General features: G+C 37.1%; 1 protein-coding gene and 1 non-coding gene across 3 annotated transcripts in view; both read left to right on the forward strand.

Moving 5' to 3' along the window:
- LOC124395798 overlaps nucleotides 1-248 on the forward strand; it is a 3,326-nt gene extending 3,078 nt beyond the window's left edge. For both annotated transcript variants that reach the window (XM_046864639.1, XM_046864640.1), the window contains one exon: nucleotides 1-248. This exon is cut by the window's left edge and continues 1,008 nt beyond it. The gene's annotated coding sequence lies outside the window, so the exon portion shown is untranslated.
- Nucleotides 249-8,811: 8,563 nt separating this feature from the next.
- On the forward strand, nucleotides 8,812-8,884 carry trnag-ucc. The gene has a single exon. It is a non-coding gene; the product is annotated as a tRNA-Gly (tRNA).
- The last annotated feature ends 11,476 nt before the right edge of the window (nucleotides 8,885-20,360 follow it).

The following is a 20,360-nucleotide window of genomic DNA, read 5'->3' on the forward strand; positions in this document are numbered from 1 at the left end:
AACAGAACAGTAAAATAACAAAACAGACAAAAGGAATGAACATAATCCACATCAGCTACAAGCAGGAAAAATAAGATTTTAAAAATTAAGATGTCTGCTGGGGTCTTCTACAAAGACGTTGGGTGGAGCTGGCACTTATGGTCGCTTGCCATCCAGTAAGGGACGAATCTGTGTTTAGTTTTCTTTTTTACTTTGATTCCTATTTTTTTCCTTATTTTTATCAATGGATATACACACACACAGAGCACTTCCTGAACAAACAGAAGCTAGCACCGGTTTCACCATGTGCTTTTTATAGCTTCCTGGTCGTGACATCACCCTACCGGTGCCACCGCACTTTCCATTGGACTGATTACACACGTGATTCAGAGCATGGACAATGCGGAAGCGTTCCCAAGCCGTTGTTGATGCAGCTCGAGTTCCTGTAGGGGAACTGTTTTACAGCCATTTATTGTCCAATTCTTGTGTGTTTTTGCCTTTTACCTAGTTAAACTTATAAGCATAAAAACTAAATTGTGTCCCATAAACAATAAAAGATAAGTTGTTTCCAAAATTATAATAAGCACAGTATCTCAAATGTATATTTTAAATACATACGTTACCCACTTTTGGATGTCATTTTACCATCAATGTTATCCTGCAATAGAACTTTTGTATACAATTTAATTCTTGTCTGTGGTTGTCACACACTTGCACAGATGCACTGGATACACCTTTCTCAAGGGCTCAGCAGTGGCAACTTTTTAGTCGTGGAAAAGATCACAGGTTTAAATCCCACCACCAAAAAGTTGCCACTGCTGGGCCCTTGAGCAAGACCCTTAACCCTTGCCCATTCAGTTGTAAGTCATTCTGCCAAATGCTGTAAATGAATGAATGAATAATTGAATGAAATGGATACAGATTTGTAATCTGCTTTAATGCACACACACAAAATTTCCTATTACTACACTTAATGGCTCAGTGGGTACATTTTGTTCACAGGTTACCACTTACCCACGTTTAAGCTACGTCTTCCACATGGTGGCAGCAAGTAGCTGAGGAAAAGCAATGCTAATAAAAACAATGCGTTTCTCTCAGATTTGCTCCTGGCACTTTTAAATGAAAAGGCTAAATAACAGGTTAGTGAGATGGCTACATTTTTTTGACAAATATATTTGCACTACATTCACTAATGTTTCAGCTTAATGATTCATTTCATTTACATCTTTGGCAATTTTAAAACTAACAATACAAAGCCATTCTTTTGTTGCATATCAGCAGCACAACGAAATCCTATACCATATATTATAATCTTACATTTTGCACCCACATGGGCCAGGAAGATGTAATTGCTGTGACTGGTTTGTAACAGATATATCTTGAAACTAGAAGTCAAATAGAGAATATAAATATATTGACACTAGAGCACATCATATGTTGAGATGTACAGTAACTACAGTGCATCTGGAAAGTATTCACAGCCCCACATTTTATATTACAAAATGGATTAAATGTATTATTTTCTTTAAAATTTTATGAATAATACCCCATAATGACAATGTGAAAGAACTTTGTTTAAAATCTTTGCAAAATTTTAAAAAGAAAATTAAATAAAGGCATGCAACAAGCTTGGCACGCCTATATTTGGGCAGTTTCTACCATTCTTCTTTGCAGAACGTCTGAAGCTCCATCAGGTTAGATTACCAGTGCACAGCCATTTTCAGATCTTTCCAGAGATGTTCAAATGGGTTTAAGTCTGGGACATTCACAGAGTCGTCCCGTAGCCACTCCTTTATTATCTTGGCTGTGTATTTAGGGTTGTTGCCTTGTTGGAAGATGAACCAGTCTGAGGTCCAGAGCGCTCTGGAGCAGGTTTTCAGGATGTATCTGTACATTGCAGCATTAAATTTCTTTCGATCCTGACCAGTCTCCCAGTTCCTGCTAAACTGAAAAAACATCCCCACAGCATGATGCTGCCACCACCATGCTTCACTGTAGGGGTTTGTATTGGCCAGGTGATCCTCCAGACATTAAACTTGGCATTCAGGCCAGAGAGTTCAATCTTTGTTTCTCATGGTCTGAGAGTCCTTCAGGTGCCTTTTGGCAAACACCAGGTAGGCTGTCATGTGTCTTTTACCCTTGGAGCTTGTATAAACAGGTGTATGTCTTTCCACATCATGTCCAATCAACTAAATTTACACAGGTGGTAAAACTTTTTTCACATTTCTTCAAGCTGCTTTTCCTAGAGACTACAGAAAAAGAATGTCTAGTTTTATTCAATCTTTTTTTTTTTTTTTACTACAAAGGCGTGTTTGTGAAAGAGCCATGCGTTAGAAGTCAGAAGGCACTAAAAACTATTAAATTAATGAATGTATAATTAATAATCAATGTAAATGAATGATTTGCTGTCTGTCTGAACCAAAGAAAAAATAGCAAACTATCGGTACCGTGAATAGCATTATATTTTTAACATTGCATCGAAATACATTGAATCGCATTGTGTGGAATCAAATCGAAATCATATCGTGCTGCATCATATTGCTGGATGGATGGATGGATGGTTGGATGGATGGATGGATGGATGGATGGATGGATGGAAGGATGGATGGATGGATGGATGGATGGATGGATGGACATTTTGACGTATGTAATTTAATGCCAATTTCTAAATCTCTACCAACTTCCTTTTTTAAAATAAGTAGTTTTTGGTGGTAGTAGTTGTTGTACCGTTTGTAGCGTTTGCACTAACAAATCATAATTCTGTTTTTTGATTGGTTGATTAGTTGGTGATTTAGTTAATTGATTAATTTATTTATTAATAATATTGTTGCTTTTGTGGTTTTTTTGTCAGGACTATGGACAGGAACTACAGTACCATTGGTCATTGCACATAACCTCATCCCAGTATGCACTATGTCACATGATTTTCAAACCGGATTCACATTCATTTAGTATTTGTATAAAGACTCACTTTTCACAGAACTCCGTTGGATATGAGTCTACTTACCGTTGTTTTCGCCCATGCTCAGTTTATTTTGTTCATGTTTCTGGTTAGTTTGCATTATACGTTTATGCTAAATATCTTGCCCTTGCATTGACCTGTCCTCATTACATCACTCTGTCTCATCACACAAACTCATAATTAAACTAAACTGGGGATGTGTGGTGGCCTGGGTGTTTGTTGTTGTTTGCTTATTCAGCTACAGTATTATTTTTGTACCTGTCATCTCTATGCAAATCAATCTTTCAAAAATTGTTTCCTAGATATAAATGAATAAACAAACATATAATTTGAATTAAAGATAAATGAATGAAGGAATGAAGGAATGAATAGATGCATCAGTGGTGTCAATGCTTCATGCAGCACTGCACATCCTTTGTAATAAGCTTTGCCTTTGTTTCTCACTTGAGCTTCATATTTGATCCCTCGCTCGCACCCATAAGGAAGTAAAAAGAAATCATATTCTCAAGTCCATGTTATTGCCTTCCACAGTGTCCTCGTCAGAATGCACATTTCTGATCTCAAACAACAAGCTTTTAAGTGTTCGGGCAAGCAAAAAATAATACTCTGCCTCTATATTTGTATTTGTTTAAAACATATTAACTGTTCATTTTAAATAACTAAATGAATTATATTAATTTGCATTCCAATGCTTACATATAGCATATACATGTTTTTACAGTCCAAAGAAATGACAAGTGTGAGACTGATACCTTTGCCAAAACATGGTTGAGAGGAATATTTTGGAAATAACCACCCGTGCACCTGTTCCAATTTACTGTGGGTTCATTGAGCGTTTTGTGTATTTCTGAAAATTTACATATCCCTGTATATGCGAGTCAGTTATTCGGTTAAACAGACTTGAAGGATTGGACAGGCATGTTTCAGCTTTTTCTACACACAGGCTAATTTGCATTGATTACCTGCTTATTTGGATATGGTCTGGCAAGGCACATGCTATGGAGGGGAAAAAAAATTAACATAGCTGCCATGAATGCACCAAACATGTCATACCAGAAAGATTAGTGAAATACTGGATGCTGTGTAATGCTATAAATGTCTAAAGCTAGCCATGCAGTTTTGAGCTCTGAGGCGTTCACAATGCGGCCAAAAAGCTTTCTTTAGTTATACAATGTCAATACAGCACGAACTATGTGTTTCTACATACACCGATCAGACATAACATTATGACATAATAACATTATGACCGGTAAATAACACATCATCTTTTCATCATGGCACATGTTAATGGGTGAAATATATTAGGCAGCAAGTAAACACTTTGTCCTTAAAGTTGATGTGTTGGAAGCAAGAAAAATGGGCAAACGTAAGGATTTGTGCGAGTTTGACAAACTGTGATGGCTAGATGACTGGGAAAGCATCTCCAAAACAGCAACTCTTGAGGGGTGTTCCTGGTCTGCAGTGGTCAGTATCTATCAAAAGTGGTTTAAGGGACAAACAGTGGTGGGACTACTGGATCAGGACTGTTTTGGCAACAAAAGGGGGCCCAACCCAACACAATATTAAGCAGGTGGTCATAATGTTATGCCTGATCGGCAGGACGTGTGTGAGTATTGATAAGATTAATACTTAATCATTAGGATAAGGTAGTTACTAATATTGTGCAATTATCCAAATGATTTAAAACAGTGCAGAGATGGAGATGGCCACAAGTATGTGCGCTGTGGGAAATGTATATAATAGTGATTGTTATTCATTAAAAGGTGATTGAACATGTGCTGGAAGCATCACTGTGTGCCTAAGAGTCTTCGCAATATGGCAGTTGATGGATTTGAGTGATCCAGTTTGCCATTTGGACACTAATTGAGATGTCAGACCGAGCGGTGAAAGTGCTTGCATGTGCTGACGTGTCCCTTAACTGTTATTTATTATGGTTATTAGAACACTTTGCACTACCATCAATTAATCTCTTCCACATGCTCAGTGAGGGTGCAACATGGAGCCAATGTGCTAGAACAGCCATTATGGGTTTATGACATTTGCTTCATTGTGGCTTTGTCTCTTTCTGTCGTAAAGGAAATGGTTGTGCGCACACACTCTGAAGCGCAAGCTGTTGAAAAGAAAAGAAAAGAAAAGAAAAGAAAAGAAAAGAAAAGAAAAGAAAAGAAAAGAAAAGAAGTCTTTTGACTTTGAGTTATTTGGGTTTGTGGTACTCCGGAGCATCCCGGATCCCATCTGTGGCTTCATCCAACAGTCTGTTTCATTCAGAGAAGTTCATATAGATTACGATATGCAGGAAATAACAGGAAATGGTAGTCCTATTCATGTCTTCTTTTTTAGTGTTATGCTGTTGACAAAATCTTTGAGCACTCATTGCAGAACACACAGCCCCCTCATCCTGCCCTGTACCTACCCATCGCACCCCACACCACCTCATGTCCTACCAGATTGTCTGCGAGCTCTGTATTTGTTGCTTTAGTTTGTATAATATTAATTAACATTTGCACAATGGGCCCCAGTGTGGACATTTCTTTCTGAGATAAAAAACGCCATTGAAATTTCCTCCTACCTCCAAGTTGGGATTGAATGCTAGTTTGAATGCTAGGGTAGAATTATTGTGCACTTTAGTGCATTGATCATATTCGTTATTGTAAGTTTTTGATTATAGCAGATTATAGTAGACTTTCAACTGTGAAAAAAAAATAACCAATTGTGAATGAGGTACACGGATCACATATTTGAGTATAAAATTTATACGTTATAGCTTATTGAAAACTATTTCTTGTTTTTTCCCCCTTTCTAAAACATTGTAGGTAAAAATACATGATAACTACATAAGCTCTGATAATTTATATTAACATTTTTAAATGTCTAACAGGAATTGTAGTTTTATGAAGTTACAGGTCACCTGTCATAGTATATAAAGGTAGTTTTAATTAGATCTCAAATAGATTAATTTGCCATTGCTGGGTGACTTGCTTTCCATGCACATGTTTTTGGCAGTATTTATAAAGCTGCTTCATCACTTCACATTTTTGATAAAAAAAATTAAAAAAAACATGCTTTTTACTTATTGGTTTACCTTTATTGATGTTTCTCGGGTACTTTTCAGCATATAATTTTCATGACCTCCATGCAATTATATAAACCGTGAAATTTATTATATTTAAAAGTCAGATATAATGCACATCATTTCTTGTCTTCAGAGTCTCATATGGATCGTCAATGAACATTTTACTAAACTAAACTAAAACTTTTATTTCTCTTTAGGAGCTTATACTTGTAATTGGAGCTCAGGAGACACTGCACAGCATCTCAAATCTGCAAATCATTTATAGATAGATAGATAGATAGATAGAGATAGATAGATAGATAGATAGATAGATAGATAGATAGATAGATAGATAGATGGATAGATGGATAGATTGATAGATTGATTGATTGATTGATTGATTCAAGTTATACGTCTAACTCCATAGCTGCTTAATTGTTTGAATTCATTCAATTTGGATAAGAGATCCTGCCAAATGCCAATAATTTGTAAATATATACTATATTGTTTATTATGTATCTTATGCATTCTTTATAACTTAATCTAAATGCATAGGCCAGATTAATACATGTGGTGTCTAATGTATGTTTATATATAACTAATTTTCATTAAGGTTTTTTGACATTTCCGTATTCAGAGTGTGGCAGAATAATGAAGGCCCTGACGATGATGATAATGGTGGTGGTGTTTGTTTAAATAGTAAACCCATATCTATCCAAAAAATAAGCTAAAAGGGACAGAATGATTTGACAAATTAATTGTGTGCTGTTCAGTATGTGTATTTAAAGTGTCAGCCGCAGATAATGTATAGCGTTATCTCGGCGTGTTTTTATATGTGTCTGGCGTCACCATGGATGTCCCTCCAAGCAACACAGAAGATAATGTTTCTCTCTTCTCTCATCTCTCTTTTGCTGCCCCTCGCCCTGTCGGCCCCTCGCCCTCCCGTCACACTGCTGGCTGCATCACAGTTAATCGTCTCCCTTTGCCCCAACGGCAGCAACGTGCTGAGAGAATTAAAGAACCTCAGCCATCCTTCTCGCTGCCCTTCTCCATTTCATCTTTTATTTCACCTTCTCGGCCTGTTTTGTCACAGCTTTTATATAACAGTAAATTTGCAGAGGCACGTCTACATTTCATACTAGAGGTATGAAACTTGAACAGAAGGAGGACCTACTAAAGCTTAAACAGATTTCAGAAGAGCTCATGGATTTTCACCACCCTTGTTCTCTTTATCTCTCCTCATCTTTTTTTTTTCAACCCCCTCTTTATTTGAGACTCTATTCAGGCCTGGCTGCAGTCTAATCAGTTTCATCATGGTTTCCATTAGTGCGAGAGAATATGAAGTAATTAAAGCATGGCCAGTAGAAAGACAGATAGAGAGGGAGAGAGAGAGAGAGAGAGAGAGAGAGAGAGAGAGAGAGAGAGAGAGAGAGAGAAACAGAGAGAGAGAAACAGAGAAAGAGATAGAATCACCCATCCGTAGCCAACAGACCGACAAGATGAAGAATAAAGGGTGTGGCATTCAGGCCTGTCTGTGTGTTTGTTCCTGTGCTTGGTTTGAAACCAGCCTTGCATGTTAATGAATGAGGTTATTAAGCACTAATGTTGCCGCACATAGCATGGAAAAGTGGCATCAGTGCGTGAAGATGAAAACAAGAGCCAACAAACGAATACAAACTCTATGGATGCAAGGATATATTTTTTCAGACCAAGTTTGAGTCCATGTATGAGTCGGAGTACATTTGCTTTTTGGTGTTCAAAAATACAGATGCAAATATCCCCCCAAAATGAGTGTCTTGAGGCATGTTAGCTCTGTTTTCACCACAATGCTGTTAGCATTAAAACTCTTTGCACTGAGTTTTAAAGTTAGTTTTATCACAGTATTTTTAATAACAAGAACTTAGGCAGCCGGCATTATTAAACAGAGAATTGTCAGTGAGTGTGGCCATTTAAAAGGAATGCAAGGTTATTTTGAGGAGAAAAGAAGTGTACACGTCTCAGTGCTCTCACAACTGAATTGCTCTCATACACAGCAATTTAATTTTTTTGGTTGTACTCTCAGGCCAGCTGTCCTTGGGTTCTTTATTAAAGTAACCATACGAAAAATTGTTCATCGGGTTACTTTAAATTGTACTTGAAGACGCTGTCGTTCGTTCTCCTTGTAATTCAACATAACACATTTTTGCAGTCTGCTTCGCTTTGATCATTAATCATGAAACACATCCAGATTGCTGTGACATCTGTTCAATAGTGCAACAATGTACACTTAGCGTACTTGGCATAGTATCGAGGATAAGCACATGGGGAACATGAGGAGCATGGTGTTGGATCAGTTTCTGTTATCAGACTTGTCAATACATGTCTATTAAACATGAATAAGAACAGAGGCAGGCTGTATACTCATTGTTTAAACATGAGTGCAGTCATGTAAAAAAACTAAAAGGGATTTTTTTTTGGAATATCAGACATGCAATATTCCATTTGTATTCTTACATGTGTATAATGTTGTAAATGAAGTGCTTGATAAAGGATATTTTATATATACTGTATATAGATATATATATATATATATATATATATATATGTGTGTGTTTGTATGTGTGTGTGTGTGTGTGTGTGTGTGTGTGTGTGTGTGTGTGTGTGTGTGTATGTATGTCAGTAAACAGGGGTGGAGACACGATACAGGGCCAAAATATTTGGCAAATTTTAGGCAAAAATCTCTCTCTAACTTATTACTGTCATGTAAAGTGTACATTTTGCAACACAGTATTTGTGATTTCTTTCATATAATCATTATTCGTTCATTAGCCGTTAGAGGTCCCCTGGTGGTCTAGTGGTTAGGATGCGGCGCTTCCACCGCTGTGGCCCGGGTTCGATCCCCAGTCAGGGAACCAACCCCAGCCACTCTTAGTGCCGGTCCCAAGCCCGGATAAATGGGGAGGGTTGCGTTAGGAAGGGCATTCAGCGTAAAAACGTGCCAAATCAAACATGCGGATAATCCGCTGTGGCGACCCCTAATGCGAGAAGCTGAAAGAAAGCTTGTTTGTTTGTTCACTAGCAGGTAGTATTCGGGAGAGTATGGTGCTTCAAAGGTTGATGGTAAATGTAGTATAAATGCAGTGTTGTTTCATGATGTGAAGAAGAATTGAAGTATTGTCTGGGTAGTTAAAAATGCAAGTATGAACATCAGTTCAGATGTAATTATATAAAAGTCATATCTGGTGTAATGAAGCACGTTAAAACAATACTGATGCAAAAGCAGGATTCAAGTTCTGTAGAAAGGTTTTTATTTGTATTCATTATATTTGTCTGATTCACTTTCATTCTCAGTTCATTTCTCTGACAAAATCTATTTATTTTTTGGTAAATTTGGGCTTTTAATGCAGCTTCAAGTATACTATTTTCACCAATACTGGAATGAGTTGGTCATGGTACATAACTCCACATGCTCAGATTGACTGCCCTGAGGCTCAATAGACTTTTGCTGCATCGCAAAGCCAATTGTTTTCATTTTCACTTTGATCAATTATTCGCTCAAGCTTAGCATGTTCTGAATCACAGGGCCTGCTGCTTTGATGAACTGGCAGGCAGAGAAAGAGACAGAGAGAGGAGGGAATGTGAGTACAGGAGACAGTTTGAAAAAGAAAGAAAGGTTCCTTACTGTGGTGGAGGACAATAGAAAGAACAGTGTGCTGTGGAGGCGATGCTTGAGTGTCTAACACAGCAAATCACTCTGCAATTTTCCTTGCACTTCTGTTATCCTCCTTCTCTCTCTCTCTCTCTCTCTCTCTCTCTCTCTTTCTCTCTCTCTCTCTTTCACTCCCACTACCCCTATTTTTTTCTCTGCCACCAATGATGGCTGTCTCAGCACTCTTTTTTGCCGCAACTTCACAATAGGTGCTTATTTGAGGAGGCACTCTGGCAGCAGAAGCTTTCGCCATGACAAGGTCTTATTATAGTGGAGGTTCAAAATGGAAGAACACGCCCACTCATACCTTCTGTGTCCTACAGTATTTTGAAAATTTGCTGCAGAAGCTGGGAAGCCTAAATAGTGCTGTGCTAAGGCAAAGAAAATCAACAGCTTTATCACAGCCTATGATGGAAAACTAAAGGCATCCTTTTTTTTTTTTTTGCCAGAGCACAGCATGAAGATGACCGATAATAAGAAGAGTCCAGATATTCAGTTCTTAGCGGACAGCTTTCTTTGTGAACACACATACAGATGATTTCATTCTGTACCCGGCGCCTCACTGACAAGCTGGGAAATGAGCATATGGATCAAATAATGAGGGCTGAACCTCAGATGAGTTTTAAATTATAGCTTTTATCCAGTGTGAGAAAGCCTTGTCAATATCTGTGCGAGAAAGCCACACTTTCAGGGCTGACTTTGTTTTGGCCTCATCTCTGATTGCCATTATAATCCAGCAGCCGCACCACTTATGAGTCCAAACACATACACGTAGCATTCAAGTCTAGGCAAGACGATTGCCTTATATTTAAAGCCCTTTTGTGTGGCTTTGGTATGACAAATGCTTTTCCAATACCAATCACAGCCGAGCGCACTTCTTTGGATCAGTGAAAGGCGCTTTGAGTCCATCAGGAGAAAGTTCCTTCACGCGAAGCGAATACCATTCAACAATCTAGTGCACAAGAAAGAGGGGAGAGGGATTTCACACTTTATTCAAGGCAGAAGAATGTAAATGTAAGATGAAACATTTTCAGGTCAAGCAGGTCATCTGTTAGCTTAGCATATACTGTTATTGCACAACATTTAGTTCATTTCAGGTTTATGTCATTTAAAAGCAGTATTGTGTTTGGCAGGTCCAAAATTTAAGAAAATAACTGCATCGATTTTTTTTCTATATTCAGTATGTGACTGTTTAATGTATCATTTATATTAACCCTGAATTATATATATATATATATATATATATATATATATATATATATATATATATATATATATATATATATATATATATATTTATTTATAATTCATTTTAGGCTTATCTGTATATATTTGTATATATATATATATATATATATATATATATATATATATATATATATATATATATATATATATATATATATAAGGCTTGTAATAATTGAACATTGAATGAATTTTTGGATGTACAGCTAACTAAAACAGTACAAAGTACAAAAAAGTCAAAAGGAAGAAAGTAAAAGGGAAAAATGGTGAGAAAGTTTCAAACAAAGTCAACAACTCACGACCTCAAACTAACGTGACTAGACTATAAAAGGCATGCTCAGATCATGCACAGCATGCCAAAGTGAAAGAATAACTTGCTGATGGATTGATTATCTGATTGTGTGCTCTGTGAATTGGCCTAAACAGGCCGCACTCCCAAGACAAAATAGGGATAAGGAATTATAAGGAATAATGGTGTACAGTTGTGTTCAAAATTATTCAACCCCCACTGAAATTGATTGTTTTGGTCAGTTTGACATTGATTATGATCATTCAGTCATCCTGCTTACAATTAAATCAAAGAGGCACGTGTAGGTCAGACAAATATAACATAACATTTATAATGAAATAACCACAAATGTCTTTTCTGAGCTCACATCATTATCAGTTTTATTCAACCCCCAAGTGACATTCAATCTTAGTACTTAGTACAACATCCTTTTACAGTTATAACAGCTTTTAAACGTGAAGCATAGCTTGACACAAGTGTCTTGCAGCGATCTACGGGTATCTTCGCCCATTCATCATGGGCAAAAGCCTCCAGTTCAGTCACATTCTTAGGCTTGCGCACTGCAACTGCTTTCTTTAAGTCCCACCAGAGGTTCTCAATCGGATTTAAGTCTGGTGACTGCGATGGCCACTTCAAAATGTTCCAGCCTTTAATCTGCAACCATGCTCTAGTGGACTTGGAGGTATGCTTGGGATCATTGTCCTGTTGAAAGGTCCAACGTCTTCCAAGCCTCAGGTTTGTGTATCACATTGTCATCCAATATCTCCTGGTACTGAAGAGAATTCATGGTACCTTGCACACGCTGAAGCTTCCCAGTACCTGCAGAAGCAAAACAGCCCCAAAGCATGATTGACCCCCCGCCATGCTTCACAGTAGGCAAGGTGTTCTTTTCTTCATAGGCCTTGTTCTTCCTCCTCCAAACATAGCGTTGATCCATGGGCCCAAACAGTTCTAATTTTGTTTCATCAGTCCACAGAACACTATCCCAAAACTTCTGTGGTTTGTCCACATGACTTTTGGCATACTGCAGTCGACTCTTCTTATTCTTTGGGGACAGCAAGGGGGTGCGCCTGGGAGTTCTGGCATGGAGGCCTTCATTACGCAGGGTGCGCCATATTGTCTGAGCAGAAACTTCAGTACCCACATCTGACAAATCTTTTCTCAGTTCCTCAGCAGTCACACGGGGACTTTTCTCCACTCTACGCTTCAGGTAGCGCACAGCAGTCGAAGTCAGCATCTTCTTTCTGCCACGACCAGGTAGCGTTTCAACAGTGCCCTTTGCCTTGAATTTGCGAATGATGCTTCCTATGGTGTCTCTTGGTATGTTTAACATCTTTGCAATCTTCTTATAACCATTGCCCTTCCTGTGAAGAGTAATCATCTGTTCTCTTGTCTTCCTGGACCATTCTCTTGACCTTACCATGTTTGTAACCACACCAGTAAATGTCTAGAAGGAGCTGAGTATCACAGTCATTTTAAAGCTGCCTAATTGGTGCTTATTAGGCTTTATTGCTGCTCCCTGATATCCACATGTGTTTTCAATACCTGATTGAAAACACTTCATTGAACCTCTGTTCTTCAGAGTGGTAGTCTTTAAGGGGTTGAATAATTATGTCAATGAAGAATTCACAAAAGAAACATTTACTACTGTATTACAAAACTAATTGATGTCATTTTAGTTGCATATGGTTCTTTAAGAAGTCCTTGTAGGATTTCATTCTGAATACAATTACAAATGTACACTAAATTCCCTAAAACCATTTACAGCATTGGGGGTTGAATAATTTTGAACACAACTGTAGGTAAAAAGTACTCTTTTCAATGAAATGGCATTTAATGCAGTTTATATATGTCTTAGCCGGAGAAACTGGTGTCCACCATCGAGCTTGATTAGATTCTACAGATTAAATCTTTAGTTTATTCTTGTTCTCAACTATGGTAAATATCAGCACTTAGGTCATTCTTATCTACAGTTATTTACAGTACTAATAAATAGGTAATATACTAAATAAGTCCCATCCAAAATAAAGTACCGGACTAAAAGAATCAGTGAACCACCTCTTCAATGAAATATTGTACCAATAAAATGAGTGATTCCCATCTTCACTAAAGTACCGTACTAATAGAATGAGTGATTCCCATCCTCAATAAAGTACTGTACTAATAGAACCAGTGATTCCCATATTCAATAAAGTACCATACCTAATTAAATGAGTGATTACTTTCCCTAATAAAGTACTGTACTAATAGAATGATTGATTTCCATTCTCAGTTAAGTACCAAACTCATAAAATGAGTGATTCCATCCGCAATAAAGTACAGTATTAATATAATGAATGATTCACATCTTCAATAAATTACAGAACTAAAGAAATGAGATTCCCATCTTCAATAAAGTACCGTACTAATAGAATAAGTGATTCACATCCACAATGAGGTACAGTACAGTTGAGTGATTCTCATGATCAGTACAGTACAGATATACAAATGATTAATTATTATCCTTAATTCTGAACAGTATTAATACATTACAGTGTTAATAGACGAAACAATTCTCATCATCAATATAAATATGTAATTAAAATGTAATAATATGTTATTAAAATAAATTTTTTAGCTAGCCTGATGCATTTCCTCACTCTACCTTCTATGATGCATTCCCACACACTCTCATCCCATTCATGTGTTCAATAATACTGAGAATATATAACAGCATGAGTCTTTATTCTTACGTTTTAACCATTTTATAAAAAAAAAACATGAAAGCTTTATTGTATTAATTAAGTCAGTTGTGTTTAACGTCTCTGAAAAAAGGTGCCATTTGAGGTGTTACTAAACAAGAATATATTAATAAATTAAAGCATTAATGTTATCCAATAGTGCATGAAGCTGATTGCGAATTGTAACCTTAGTTTTGATTAGTAGGGACCCAGAGATTTAAGAAAACACAACGTTGCAACCAGCAAAGGGTGTGATAAATGGAATATCAGTTGACCCTCTTTCTGCCCCATTTTTGTATTATGATAATTGCCACCTCATATTTTCTGTGGCTGTAATTAGTGAGGTCTTCACTCTAAGTAGACACAGCGAGCAGTGATGAACTTATACACACATGCTCACACACACACACACACACACACACACACACACACACACACACACACACAGAGTTGCAGAGCATTGGCATGCAATTACACTCCTGCAATTATAGTTCTATTGTAAAGCAGGGATTTAAGAGGGATTTATGCACGGTTGGCGCTCCAATGCAATTAAAAATGGGACAAATCTGGTTCAGTCCTGTAAAAATGTGTCATGTTTTTCACATATCTGTCCTGTACAAAAGCTTTTTGTGAACATAGTTGGTAAAAATACTTTTATCTTGCTGTGCATGTTCAAAAAGTGCACATCTTGAATTGTACCTATAAAACCACTTTTTGAACATCAGTGGTATCATTTAGTATGATTTATTCATAGAAGAATTACTGAAACACTATCTTATCCTTGAGGGGATATTTGGTCCAAATTCCACACACACATACACTTACACATACACATACATACACACACTTACACTTGACATTTCCTACGCTTCCGACCGAGTTAGATGACCCAGCTCCTCTATGCAGTATGACGAAGGAAGCAGTGACCCAGTAAGAACAGGCACTGCAGGAGAAAGCCACACACACACACACACACGCACAGTCTTTCTCCGGCTCTCTGAAGGTCCTTTATCCATCTGGTAACATGCTGAATAGAAAGTCTTTACATGGGGGTCTTGGGGCCGATAAACAATCACATTGAGAACCACTCTTGCATAATAACGTGTTCATTTCAAGTGAACAGATTGCTAAGTGGTCCAATGGCCTGCGCCTGTTCTCTGTAAACAACATCGTTCGGTTGTCTTAGTAACATCAGAGGAGAAATGAGTTGCCATTAGTATGTTTGGCTTCACTGAAATGACGACATTAATGTCTTGTGCACAGCTGGTGCAAAAGGGCATGGTAGGAGCTGGGAGAAAAACCTAACTCAGTCTAAAGCTAGAATCCCAAACAAACTACTCCAGCTAGTCAGCATGAAAGAAAGAAAGAAAGAAAGAAAGAAAGAAAGAAAGAAAGAAAGAAAGAAAGAAAGAAAGAAAGAAAGAAAGAAAGAAAGAAAGAAAGAAAGAAAGAAAGAAAGAAAGAAAGAAAGAAAGAAAGAAAGAAAGAAAGAAAGAAAGAAAGAGTTTCTTTTTTTTTATTAGAATTAGTATTTTAGCCATATTCAATCAATTTTACACAAATAAATAAATAAATAGAAAACACTGATTAGTCAGTCTACAGCCCCTCTTCACATCTGCATGTAAGCCTTTTTTGCCTTCTGTGTTAACAGTCTGGTTTTTATCAGAAATTATCAATAAACCCCATTACAGATAGCAGAGCTCATATGGAAGAGAGGCTCTCGGTGCAGCTGCCATTAACAGATAACGACAACAATTATAGAGAAGTGTTTAAGTGAATTTAGAGGTAACAACAGTGTGCAAACTCATTTAGAAAATGAGAATGCAAATCACGCTTTGTTTAAATGTATTCATTTGTTTACCAAGCCATGTTTTTTTAGAACGCTTTCGGTGCGGATGTTGCTAGAGATGACTCACTTTATCAAATTTGATCAAATTCATTCAGATTAAAGTCTGGGGTGCAAAAAAAATAAATAAATAATGACTGCAAAATATCATGAATTCCTAATATATTTTGGAATAATCTTTGCTGTCAGAGTCTTGTCAAATTTGGAGGTATCTGACAACATTACTGCATAATAAACATCTTTTTCTTGAGCCAGGGTACAATGCTCACATCTGCATTGCAGTGTTAAACTGGAGAAAATTGAAAAAAAAGAGAGTCACTGAGGGAAAGTTAATGAGACAGAGGTGTTTCTGGAGTTATGGCATGATAATTACACCCCTTCTGCTCCAGGCAAGCCCTTTTTCTTTTCCCATTTTCTGTTTTATCATTCCTCCACTCTTCTTACTGCCTCACTCCTTTCTTTACTTCAGTAGATGCATCAAAGTGGTTCATAAAGGGCTAAATGGTGACAGCACTAGATGGAAGAGGGATTATTGATATTTGCTGCCTGGTATGTTTTCTGAATTGAAGACAAAGCAACGGGTGACATTTGAACACACACACACACACACACACACACACACACACACACACAGTCTATGTTTTTGTTTTAGAGTTTGTGAAGCTGTCATGTGGATGATAAATGCACATTGTCTGGTTGTGGCTGAAGGTATTACTCGTCAGTGGAAAAACTTTTCATTAAATTTCCAGCAAAAAAAAAGACTCTGGCTGTGTTTCCTGAGTCCATGTTTCTGTCTGTGTGTGATAGAGTGATACTCTTTTACAAAAACCTTCTGGGAGTTTACTGAACTGGTTTAAAATAACGTTACTGAAGCACAGTTTTAACACGTAACTAGCTAATCCTAGTTGCTGCTAGCTAGCCAGTGGTAGCTCTCTAAACAATAAAGTAAATAAGCACATGTTGCATGTGGCTAATGTAATGTAGCTTTGTTTGTAACATGGACCAACAAAGATTGGTAACAAAACTATCAATATCAGAATATTCAGAAATGTATATCTTTCAATTTTTACCCTTAGTGACTAATTTTGGGTGCAACCCAATCAGTTCCCTATATAATACAACATTATATTATATACAGTAGTTGGGGCACTAGTAAGGACCCTGACTCACATATATTGGGTTCTCAATTTTCAGTACTTGTACATGTTTGCATTCCAGAGGTGCAAGTAGCGCAGTACAAATACTTAATTACTGTACTTAAGTAGATTTTTCTGGTATCAGTGCTTAACTTCACAACTTAACTTTTTACTTTTACTCATTAATTTTTTACTCAAATATGTGTACTTTCTACTTCTTACATTCTCAAACCAGGCTTGTTACTTTAGTTTGGTGACATGGTTAATATTTTTTCTTCTCAATGTGTGCCGTTTTCAGCCCATCAACTAATTTCTTGTCATTGCAAAGCTTTTTTTTTTTTTTTTCAGAAAATTTGCTGTCATTTCCAACAATGATTCCTGGTTTGGTGGTGAATTGTGCAAATTTTTAGGTCACTTCAAAGTTCAGTTGCAGTGAAAAGCCTTTGTGATTGAGACAGCACTTAAAATGGTTGATGCAATGATCAGAGCCCTGAATACTGAACTAAGGAACAGATTGAGGTGCATTTTTAGGTGCTTTTTCTTTGCAAACAAGCTTTTATAATTCAAACAACATTAATAAAACATCAACCTAAACATAGCACAGGCTTTCAACGTGTTTTTTCTTTTGCCTCACGTTTTCCCCATTGCTTTGTATAGGTATTATTTGTTAATTCTTTTGGATCACAGATGGTAGCAGTTGATGTGATTCACACATTTAAACCAGTCTTAGTGCATATGTACTGAACCCCCCCCCACACCACCACCACCACCACCACCACCACCACTCATCATTCTAATGCTTTTTTTTGTACAAATTAATTCTGTCATGGTGTAGGAACTTGCTGTAAAAGTTATGTGGCATTATCCATTTACTTGTCAAAAAGAAGAAAGCGAGAGAGCTGGTTCCCCTCAGGCAGCTGTGCATCTCTTTATGAATGATGAGGGTAATTTCTCCCAAACAGCCGAATGATCACTCTACTACACATCGCCCCCCCACCATCCTGCTCTGTTTGGGAATTAATGAGAAAGCTTGTTGACATGTATACCTCTCCAGACAAAGTGTGTGCAAGTAAAAAAGAATCAGATATAAAAATCTGATACTGCACACACACAAACACACACAATTGAAGCAACGGAAATAATTGAGGTGATTCAAGCTATTTAAATGCAGGCACAAGCAATATAAATGTTGGCACCCCACTAATTTAGTGGTGCCTCTAATACAAAAATAGCTAGCGCAACAGGGGGTCTGCCACTAGAAATCTGTTGGCGCAGTGGGATTTTCAAAATCATTTCATCCAAACTGATGTTAAAAGTACGTCTACTGGGACCTCATCTTAACTCAAAAGCAAGGGCAAATTTCTGACTTCAAGAAAAAAGGTTTAAAAAGTCACTGTGTATGAATAGTCACATAGAAAATCTGGTGGCTCTGTTATGGAATGTGTTTATTTTGCTAAAACAGTTTAGTTCTACTTGTTATTGCAAATCTAAAAAAATTCTGACTGATCACCTTTAACCTAAGGTGAAAGATTTCTTATATATTCAGATCAGATTAGTCTCTTCCAGGATGTCTGTGCCTCCATCCACAGTGTTCTGGGGTTCAGTTTGTTGGGGTTGACAGCGATGGCAATCAATTCCTCTAACCTTCACAATCAACAGATCTCAAACATATTGAGCACCTATGGGAGATTTTGGAGTGACAGATGAGACAGAGCTATCAAAATACCAACTCAGGAGAGATCTGTGGCAAGGTGTTATTTTTAGGTTGCTTTTTTATTAATATTTAGATTTATCACTCATCCATATAATCCCAGTTTAACCTATAAATACAACTATAAATTTAAACTAAATACAAAAATATACTTTATCTTTAACAAATAGTGAAATGTTTATGAGAGGCAATAAAATGAATTGAACTGTAAACCACTGTAAACCTACTGCCATTATAGAGACAAGCCTCCACACACACACACACACACACACACACACACACACACACACATACACACACACACACACACACACACACGCAAATATATATATATATATATATATATATATATATATATATATATATATATATATATATATATATATATATATACAGTACAGACCAAAAGTTTGGACACACCTTCTCATTCAAAGAGTTTTCTTTATTTTCATGACTATGAAAATTGTAGAGTCACACTGAAGGCATCAAGGGCTATTTGACCAAGAAGGAGAGTGATGGGGTGCTGCGCCAGATGACCTGGCCTCCACAGTCACCGGACCTGAACCCAATCGAGATGGTTTAGGGGTGAGCTGGACCGCAGAGTGAAGGCAAAAGGGCCAACAAGTGCCAAGCATCTCTTGGGGAACTCCTTCAAGACTGTTGGAAGACCATTTCAGGTGACTACCTCTTGAAGCTCATCAAGAGAATGCCAAGAGTGTGCAAAGCAGTAATCAAAGCAAAAGGTGGCTACTTTGAAGAACCTAGAATATGACATTTTTCAGTTGTTTCACACTTTTTTGTTATGTACATATTACAATTTATATTTCCACATGTGTTAATTCATAGTTTTGATGCCTTCAGCGTAAATCTACAATTTTCATAGTCATGAAAATAAAGAAAACTCTTTGAATGAGAAGGTGTGTCCAAACTTTTGGTCTGTACTGTATATCCTGTCCCTCAGCCCTTACAAAGCCTGCTCATGGGAATAAAAACGTGTTTTTTTTACACTCCACAGTTGTTTTACTCCTTTTTTTACATGTAGATTTTTCAAGAATGAGACATGTCATTCATTTATCTTTACATAGAGGGTCTACGGGGTTTTTTTTTTACGTACCTACTTACTCATGTATTTATTTTAAACACATATAAGCTATAATTCAACCCCATTTTAATTTCCCCAGTCTTCCTCCTATTACTGTGTAAATAACAAAAAGATATATATCATTTGCACAGATACTTTATTGTTAGGCCTTATCTTTTAATCCTTTATACATTATAACAATAAAAACTCATGAAAAACATGACTACAACACTGTAACTACAATAATAACACATAGACATTATTTAACTAGGAAAGTGAATTCCTACTTTCTGGCTGTGTATCTTCATTCAATTACCCAATGAACTATAAATAGAACATGCGAAAATAGCAAATGTAGTAAATACAAGTCTTTCTCTCTTCTCACTTTCTCCCTCTCTCTCTCTCACACACACACACACACACACACACACACACACACACACACACACACTATCTGAGACAGCTCATTGTTCCAGACTGATTGGCCTGCCTTTACCCATTTACCCACCTGTCCATCACCTGGGCTGACTAAGCCAGCTGTTCCCTGGAGAGTGGCCTGAGACTATATCCGCCTATGCAGGTACAGCCACTAAGTGACAGTACCAAAACAGAGAAAACAAATGTACATACTAAATATAGTGTTATCATGCA

The sequence above is a fragment of the Silurus meridionalis genome, chromosome 13 (assembly GCF_014805685.1).
Source record: "Silurus meridionalis isolate SWU-2019-XX chromosome 13, ASM1480568v1, whole genome shotgun sequence".
In the NCBI taxonomy this organism is placed as follows: domain Eukaryota; kingdom Metazoa; phylum Chordata; class Actinopteri; order Siluriformes; family Siluridae; genus Silurus; species Silurus meridionalis.